A 10,040-nucleotide genomic window follows, 5' to 3' on the forward strand; every position below is an offset into this window, starting at 1 on the left:
GTTAAGGAATCTTTGAAGAAAGGGCATATTCGGCCCTCTTTGTCACCATTGGGAGCGGGTTTCTTTTTTGTTGCTAAGAAGGATGGCTCCTTGAGACCCTGTATTGATTATCGTCTTGTTAATAAGATCACGGTTAAATTCCAATACCCCTTGCCTCTGCTTACTGATTTGTTTGCTCAGATTAAGGGGGCTAGTTGGTTTACTAAGATTGACCTCCGAGGGGCATATAATCTTGTTCGTATTAAACAGGGTGACGAATGGAAAACTGCATTTAATACGCCCGAAGGCCATTTTGAATACCTTGTGATGCCATTTGGGCTCTCTAATGCTCCATCTGTGTTCCAGTCTTTCATGCATGATATTTTCCGCAATTATCTTGATAAATTCATGGTCGTATATTTGGATATTTTGATTTTTTCCAATGATTGGGAGTCTCATGTGAAGCAGGTCAGGATGGTGTTCCAGATCCTTCGTGATAATGCTTTATTTGTGAAGGGGTCTAAGTGCCTATTCGGAGTTCAGAAGGTCTCTTTTTTGGGTTTTATTTTTTCTCCCTCGTCTATAGAAATGGATCCTGTTAAGGTCCAAGCTATTCATGACTGGATCCAACCCACATCTGTGAAGGGACTTCAAAAATTTTTGGGCTTTGCTAATTTCTATCGCCGTTTTATTGCCACCTTTTCCAGTGTGGTTAAGCCCCTTACTGATTTGACGAAGAAAGGCGCTGATGTGACGAATTGGTCCTCTGAGGCTGTTGAGGCCTTTCAGGAGCTTAAACGCCGATTTACTTCTGCCCCTGTGTTGCGTCAACCGGATGTTTCTCTTCCTTTTCAGGTTGAGGTCGACGCTTCTGAGATTGGGGCAGGGGCCGTTTTGTCCCAGAGGGAGTCTGATGGTTCTTTGATGAAACCGTGTGCTTTTTTTTCCAGAAAGTTTTCGCCTGCGGAACGCAATTATGATGTCGGCAATCGGGAGTTGTTGGCTATGAAGTGGGCGTTTGAGGAGTGGCGACATTGGCTTGAGGGAGCTAAACACCGTGTTGTGGTCCTGACCGATCATAAGAATCTGATTTACCTTGAGTCGGCCAAGCGGCTGAATCCTAGACAGGCTCGATGGTCCCTGTTTTTCTCCCGTTTTGATTTTGTGGTCTCGTATCTTCTGGGATCTAAGAATGTTAAGGCTGATGCCCTCTCTAGGAGTTTTTCGCCTGATTCTCCTGGAGTCCTGGAGCCGGTTGGCATTCTTAAGGAGGGGGTGATTCTTTCTGCTATCTCCCCTGATTTGCGGCGGGTGTTTCAGGAATTTCAGGCTGATAGGCCTGACCGCTGCCCAGTGGGGAAGCTGTTTGTTCCTGATAGATGGACAAGTAAGGTAATTTCTGAGGTTCATTGTTCAGTGTTGGCTGGTCATCCTGGGATTTTTGGTACCAGAGATTTGGTTGCTAGGTCCTTTTGGTGGCCTTCCTTGTCTCGCGATGTGCGTGCTTTTGTGCAGTCCTGTGGGACTTGCGCCCGGACCAAGCCTTGCTGTTCCCGCGCTAGTGGGTTGCTTTTGCCTTTGCCGGTCCCTGAGAGGCCCTGGATGCATATTTCCATGGATTTTATTTTGGATCTTCCTGTTTCCCAGAAGATGTCTGTTATCTGGGTTGTTTGTGACCGGTTCTCTAAAATGGTCCATCTGGTACCTTTGCCTAAGTTGCCTTCCTCCTCAGATCTGGTTCCATTGTTTTTTCAGCATGTGGTTCGTTTGCATGGCATTGCGGAGAATATTGTGTCTGACAGAGGTTCTCAGTTTGTCTCTAGGTTTTGGCGGGCCTTTTGTGCTAGGATGGGCATTGATTTGTCTTTTTCTTCGGCGTTTCATCCTCAGACTAATGGCCAAACTGAGCGAACTAATCAGACCTTGGAGACCTATTTGAGATGCTTTGTGTCTGCTGATCAGGATGATTGGGTGTCTTTCTTGCCGTTGGCCGAGTTTGCCCTTAATAATCGGGCTAGTTCGGCTACTTCGGTTTCACCTTTCTTTTGTAATTTTGGTTTTCATCCTCGTTTTTCTTCTGGGCAGGTTGAGTGTTATGTTTGCTAATGACAGGTGTTATGAAGGCAATCCAGAAACACAGTGTGCTTAGCGATCAGAGCGCACACAGTGATCTGACAAATACCCAAAAATACAAGAACGAGCTCTGAGACGTGGAAACTCTGTAGACTGCACACCTGATCCTATCCTAAACACAACTAAAAGCGGCTGTGGATTGCGCCTAACAACTACCTAGGCAACTCGGCACAGCCTAAGAAACTAGCTAGCCTGAAGATAGAAAAATAGGCCTGACTTGCCCCAGAGAAATTCCCCAAAGGAAAAGGCAGCCCCCCACATATAATGACTGTGAGTAAGATGAAAAGACAAAACGTAGGGATGAAATAGATTCAGCAAAGTGGGGCCCGATATTCTAGGACAGAGCGAGGACAGTAAAGCGAACTTTGCAGTCTACAAAAAACCCTAAAGCAAAACCACGCAAAGGGGGCAAAAAAACCCCACCGTGCCGAACTAACGGCACGGCGGTACACCCTTTGCGTCTCAGAGCTTCCAGCAAAACAAAAGACAAGCTGGACAGAAAAAAAGCAACAAAAAAGCAAAAAGCACTTAGCTATACAGAGCAGCAGGTCACAGGAACAATCAGGAGAAGCTCAGATCCAACACTGAAACATTGACAAGGAGCAAGGATAGCAGCATCAGGCGGAGTTAAGTAATGAAGCAGTTAACGAGCTCACCAGAACACCTGAGGGAGGAAACTCAGAAGCTGCAGTACCACTTGTGACCACAGGAGTGAATTCAGCCACAGAATTCACAACAGTACCCCCACCTTGAGGAGGGGTCACCGAACCCTCACCAGAGCCCCCAGGCCGACCAGGATGAGCCGCAAGAAAGGCACGAACAAGATCGGAAGCATGAACATCAGAGGCAAAAACCCAGGAATTATCTTCCTGAGCATAACCCTTCCATTTAACCAGATACTGGAGTTTCCGTCTAGAAACACGAGAATCCAAAATCTTCTCCACAATATACTCCAATTCCCCCTCCACCAAAACCGGGGCAGGAGGCTCAACAGATGGAACCATAGGTGCCACGTATCTCCGCAACAACGACCTATGGAATACATTATGTATGGAAAAGGAGTCTGGGAGGGTCAAACGAAAAGACACAGGATTGAGAACCTCAGAAATCCTATACGGACCAATAAAACGAGGTTTAAATTTAGGAGAGGAAACCTTCATAGGAATATGACGAGAAGATAACCAAACCAGATCCCCAACACGAAGTCGGGGACCCACACGGCGTCTGCGATTAGCGAAAAGTTGAGCTTTCTCCTGGGACAAGATCAAATTGTCCACTACCTGAGTCCAGATCTGCTGCAACCTATCCACCACAGAATCCACACCAGGACAGTCCGAAGACTCAACCTGTCCTGAAGAGAAACGAGGATGGAACCCAGAATTGCAAAAAAATGGAGAAACCAAGGTAGCCGAGCTGGCCCGATTATTAAGGGCGAACTCAGCCAACGGCAAAAAGGACACCCAATCATCCTGGTCTGCAGAAACAAAACATCTCAGATATGTTTCCAAGGTCTGATTGGTTCGTTTGGTCTGGCCATTAGTCTGAGGATGGAAAGCCGAGGAAAAGGATAGGTCAATGCCCATCCTACCACAAAAGGCTCGCCAAAACCTTGAAACAAACTGGGAACCTCTGTCAGAAACAATATTCTCAGGAATGCCATGCAACCGAACCACATGCTGAAAGAACAAAGGTACCAAATCAGAGGAGGAAGGCAATTTAGCCAAGGGCACCAGATGGACCATTTTAGAAAAGCGATCACAGACCACCCAAATGACTGACATCTTTTGAGAAACGGGAAGGTCAGAAATGAAATCCATCGAAATATGTGTCCAAGGCCTCTTTGGGACCGGCAAGGGCAAAAGCAACCCACTGGCACGAGAACAGCAGGGCTTAGCCCTAGCACAAATCCCACAGGACTGCACAAAAGTACGTACATCCCGTGACAGAGATGGCCACCAGAAGGATCTAGCCACTAACTCTCTGGTACCAAAGATTCCAGGATGACCAGCCAACACCGAACAATGAAGTTCAGAGATAAGTTTATTAGTCCACCTATCAGGGACGAACAGTTTCTCTGCTGGACAACGATCAGGTTTATTCGCCTGAAATTTTTGCAGCACCCGCCGCAAATCAGGGGAGATGGCAGACACAATGACTCTTTCCTTGAGGATACCCGCTGGCTCAGATAAACCCGGAGAGTCGGGCACAAAACTCCTAGACATAGCATCCGCCTTCACATTTTTAGAGCCCGGAAGGTACGAAATCACAAAGTCGAAGCGGGCAAAAAATAACGACCAACGGGCCTGTCTAGGATTCAAGCGCTTGGCAGACTCGAGATAAGTCAAGTTCTTATGATCAGTCAATACCACCACGCGATGCTTAGCTCCTTCAAGCCAATGACGCCACTCCTCGAATGCCCACTTCATGGCCAGCAACTCTCGATTGCCCACATCATAATTACGCTCAGCGGGCGAAAACTTCCTGGAAAAGAAAGCACATGGTTTCATCACTGAGCAATCAGAACCTCTCTGTGACAAAACCGCCCCTGCTCCAATCTCAGAAGCATCAACCTCGACCTGGAACGGAAGAGAAACATCTGGCTGACACAACACAGGGGCAGAACAAAAACGACGCTTCAACTCCTGAAAAGCTTCCACAGCAGCAGAAGACCAATTAACCAAATCAGCACCCTTCTTGGTCAAATCGGTCAATGGTTTGGCAATGCTAGAAAAATTACAGATGAAGCGACGATAAAAATTAGCAAAGCCCAGGAACTTTTGCAGACTTTTCAGAGATGTCGGCTGAATCCAATCCTGGATGGCTTGGACCTTAACTGGATCCATCTCGATAGTAGAAGGGGTAAAGATGAACCCCAAAAATGAAACTTTCTGCACACCGAAGAGACACTTTGATCCCTTCACAAACAAAGAGTTAGCACGCAGGACCTGAAAAACCATTCTGACCTGCTTCACATGAGACTCCCAATCATCTGAGAAGATCAAAATGTCATCCAAGTAAACAATCAGGAATTTATCCAGATACTCACGGAAGATGTCATGCATAAAAGACTGAAACACAGATGGAGCATTGGCAAGTCCGAACGGCATCACTAGATACTCAAAATGACCCTCGGGCGTATTGAATGCAGTTTTCCATTCATCTCCTTGCCTGATTCTCACCAGATTATACGCACCACGAAGATCTATCTTAGTGAACCAACTAGCCCCCTTAATCCGAGCAAACAAGTCAGATAACAATGGCAAGGGATACTGAAATTTAACAGTGATCTTATTAAGAAGGCGGTAATCAATACACGGTCTCAGCGAACCATCCTTCTTGGCTACAAAGAAGAACCCTGCTCCCAGTGGTGATGACGATGGGCGAATATGTCCCTTCTCCAGGGATTCCTTCACATAACTGCGCATAGCGGCGTGTTCGGGCACGGATAAATTAAATAATCGACCTTTAGGGAATTTACTACCAGGAATCAAATTGATAGCACAATCACAATCCCTATGCGGAGGTAGAGCATCGGACTTGGGCTCTTCAAATACATCCTGATAATCAGACAAGAACTCTGGGACCTCAGAAGGGGTGGATGACGAAATCGACAAAAATGGAACATCACCATGTACCCCCTGACAACCCCAGCTGGATACCGACATGGAATTCCAATCCAATACTGGATTATGGGTTTGTAGCCATGGCAACCCCAACACGACCACATCATGCAGATTATGCAACACCAGAAAGCGAATAACTTCCTGATGTGCAGGAGCCATGCACATGGTCAGCTGGGCCCAGTATTGAGGTTTATTCTTGGCCAAAGGTGTAGCATCAATTCCTCTGAATGGAATAGGACACCGCAAAGGCTCCAAGAAAAACCCACAACGTTTAGCATAATCCAAATCCATCAGATTCAGGGCAGCGCCCGAATCCACAAACGCCATGACAGAAAACGACGACAAAGAGCATATCAAGGTAATGGACAGAAGGAATTTGGACTGTACAGTACCAATGACGGCAGACCTAGCGGACCGCTTAGTGCGCTTAGGACAATCAGAAATAGCATGAGTGGAATCACCACAGTAGAAACACAGACCATTCAGACGTCTGTATTCCTGCCGTTCAACTCTAGTCATAGTCCTATCGCACTGCATAGGCTCAGGTTTAACCTCAGGCAGTACCGCCAAATGGTGCACAGATTTACGCTCGCGCAAGCGTCGACCGATCTGAATGGCCAAAGACAAAGACTCATTCAAACCAGCAGGCATAGGAAATCCCACCATGACATCCTTAAGAGCCTCAGAGAGACCCTTTCTGAACAAAGCTGCCAGCGCAGATTCATTCCACTGAGTGAGTACTGACCATTTCCTAAATTTCTGACAATATACTTCTATATCATCCTGACCCTGGCACAAAGCCAGCAAATTTTTCTCAGCCTGATCCACTGAATTAGGCTCATCGTACAGCAATCCGAGCGCCAGGAAAAACGCATCGACACTACTCAATGCAGGGTCTCCTGGCGCAAGAGAAAATGCCCAGTCTTGAGGGTCGCCGCGCAAAAAAGAAATAATAATCAAAACCTGTTGAATAGGATTACCAGAAGAATGAGGTTTCAAGGCCAGAAATAGCTTACAATTATTTTTGAAACTTAGAAACTTAGTTCTATCTCCAAAAAACAAATCAGAAATAGGAATTCTTGGTTCTAACATAGATTTCTGATCAATAGTATCTTGAATTTTTTGTACATTTATAACGAGATTATCCATTGAAGAGCACAGACCCTGAATATCCATGTCCACACCTGTGTCCAGAATCACCCAAATGTCTAGGGGAAAAAAAAAAGTGAACACAGAGCAGAAAAAAAAAAAATGATGTCAGAACTTTTTCTTTCCCTCTATTGAGAATCATTAGTTTGGCTCCTTGTACTGTTATGTTTGCTAATGACAGGTGTTATGAAGGCAATCCAGAAACACAGTGTGCTTAGCGATCAGAGCGCACACAGTGATCTGACAAATACCCAAAAATACAAGAACGAGCTCTGAGACGTGGAAACTCTGTAGACTGCACACCTGATCCTATCCTAAACACAACTAAAAGCGGCTGTGGATTGCGCCTAACAACTACCTAGGCAACTCGGCACAGCCTAAGAAACTAGCTAGCCTGAAGATAGAAAAATAGGCCTGACTTGCCCCAGAGAAATTCCCCAAAGGAAAAGGCAGCCCCCCACATATAATGACTGTGAGTAAGATGAAAAGACAAAACGTAGGGATGAAATAGATTCAGCAAAGTGGGGCCCGATATTCTAGGACAGAGCGAGGACAGTAAAGCGAACTTTGCAGTCTACAAAAAACCCTAAAGCAAAACCACGCAAAGGGGGCAAAAAAAAACCACCGTGCCGAACTAACGGCACGGCGGTACACCCTTTGCGTCTCAGAGCTTCCAGCAAAACAAAAGACAAGCTGGACAGAAAAAAAGCAACAAAAAAGCAAAAAGCACTTAGCTATACAGAGCAGCAGGTCACAGGAACAATCAGGAGAAGCTCAGATCCAACACTGAAACATTGACAAGGAGCAAGGATAGCAGCATCAGGCGGAGTTAAGTAATGAAGCAGTTAACGAGCTCACCAGAACACCTGAGGGAGGAAGCTCAGAAGCTGCAGTACCACTTGTGACCACAGGAGTGAATTCAGCCACAGAATTCACAACAGTTGAGCCTTTTGATTGTCTTGGTGTTAATTCTGTGGTGGACAGGCTGCAGCAGATTTGGACTCATGTGGTGGACAAGTTGACGTTGTCTCAGGAAAGGGCTCAACGTTTTGCTAACCGCCGTCGGCGTGTTGGTCCCCGGCTTCGTGTGGGGGATTTGGTTTGGTTGTCTTCTCGTCATGTTCCTATGAAGGTTTCTTCTCCTAAGTTTAAGCCTCGGTTTATTGGTCCTTATAAAATTTCTGAAATTATTAATCCGGTGTCTTTTCGTTTGGCTCTTCCTGCCTCTTTTGCCATTCATGATGTTTTCCATAGATCTTTGTTGCGGAGATATGTGGTCCCCGTTGTTCCCTCGGTTGACCCTCCTGCCCCGGTGTTGGTTGAGGGAGAGTTGGATTATGAGGTTGAGAAGATTTTGGATTCTCGTTTTTCGAGGCGGAGGCTTCAGTATCTTGTCAAGTGGAAGGGTTATGGCCAGGAGAATTCTTGGGTTGTTGCCTCCGATGTCCATGCTACCGATTTGGTTCGTGCTTTTCACTTGGCTCGTCCTGATCGGCCTGGGGGCTCTGGTGAGGGTTCGGTGACCCCTCCTCAAGGGGGGGTACTGTTGTGAATTCCGCTCTTGGGCTCCCTCCGGTGTTTGTAAGTGGCACTTTTGTGAGTTCTGCTCTTGGGCTCCCTCTTGTGGTTTCTAGTGGTATGGCTGCTCCTTGGAGTTAGCTGTCATCAGCTGCCTCCACTTATTGTCCGCTATTTAAGTCTGGCTCTTTCTTCAGCCTGTGCCACTTGTCAATGTTCCTGGCTGGATTCACATCTCTGCTTGGATTCTCCTGGTTTCCTGACCAGTTCTGCAAAGATAAGTTCTGGCTTTGTTCATTTCAATCCACATGTTGTGGACTTATTGTTCTGTGCATTCTATATTTGTCCAGCTTGTCAGTATGGATTTTTTCTGTTAGCTGGAAGCTCTGGGAAGCAGATTTACCCTCCACACCTTTAGTCAGGTGTGGAGATTTTGTAAACTCTGTGTGGATTGTTTTGTAGTTTTTATACTGACCGCACAGTATCCTTTCCTGTCCCTATCTATCAAGCTAGACTGGCCTCCTATGCTAAAATCTGATTTCATTTCTGCGTATGTTATTTTCCCCTCCTCTCACCGTCAATATTTGTGGGGGGCTATCTTTCCTTTGGGGATTTTCTCTGAGGCAAGATAGGTTTCCTGTTTCCATCTTTAGGGGAAGTTAGATCTTAGGCTGTGCCGAGGGGTCTAGGGAGCGTCAGGTACCCCCCACGGCTATTTTTAGTTGCGCTGCCAGGTTCAGGGTTTGCGGTCAGTACAGATACCACCTCCTTCAGAGCTTGTCTCATGTTGTTCCTAAACCACCAGATCATAACACAGTGTACACACAGGCCCGAGGGAGGGATGCAGCACAGTGTGCACACAGGCCCGAGGGAGGGATGCAGCACAGTGTACACACAGGCCCGAGGGAGGGATGCGGCACAGTGTACACACAGGTCGAGGGAGGGATGCGGCACAGTGTACACACAGGCCCGAGGGAGGGATGCGGCACAGTGTACACACAGGCCCGAGGGAGGGATGCGGCACAGTGGACACACAGGCCCGAGGGAGGGATGCGGCACAGTGGACACAGGCCCGAGGGAGGGATGCGGCACAGTGGACACACAGGCCCGAGGGAGGGATGCGGCACAGTGTACACACAGGCCCGAGGGAGGGATGCGGCACAGTGTACACACAGGCCCGAGGGAGGGATGCGGCACAGTGGACACACAGGCCCGAGGGAGGGATGCGGCAAAGTGGACACACAGGCCCGAGGGAGGGATGCGGCACAGTGGACACACAGCCCCGAGGGAGGGATGCGGCACAGTGTGCACACAGGCCCGAGGGAGGGATGCAGCACAGTGTGCACACAGGCCCGAGGGAGGGATGCGGCACAGTGTACACACAGGCCCGAGGGAGGGATGCGGCACAGTGTACACACAGGCCCGAGGGAGGGATGCGGCACAGTGTACACACAGGCCCGAGGGAGGGATGCGGCACAGTGTACACACAGGCCCGAGGGAGGGATGCGGCACAGTGTACACACAGGCCCGAGGGAGGGATGCGGCACAGTGTACACACAGGCCCGAGGGAGGGATGCGGCACAGCGTACACACAGGCCCGAGGTCAGGACGCCCCCTGATCTCTCAACTCATGTGTAT

This window comes from Ranitomeya imitator, chromosome 1 (assembly GCF_032444005.1).
Source record: "Ranitomeya imitator isolate aRanImi1 chromosome 1, aRanImi1.pri, whole genome shotgun sequence".
NCBI lineage: Eukaryota > Metazoa > Chordata > Amphibia > Anura > Dendrobatidae > Ranitomeya > Ranitomeya imitator.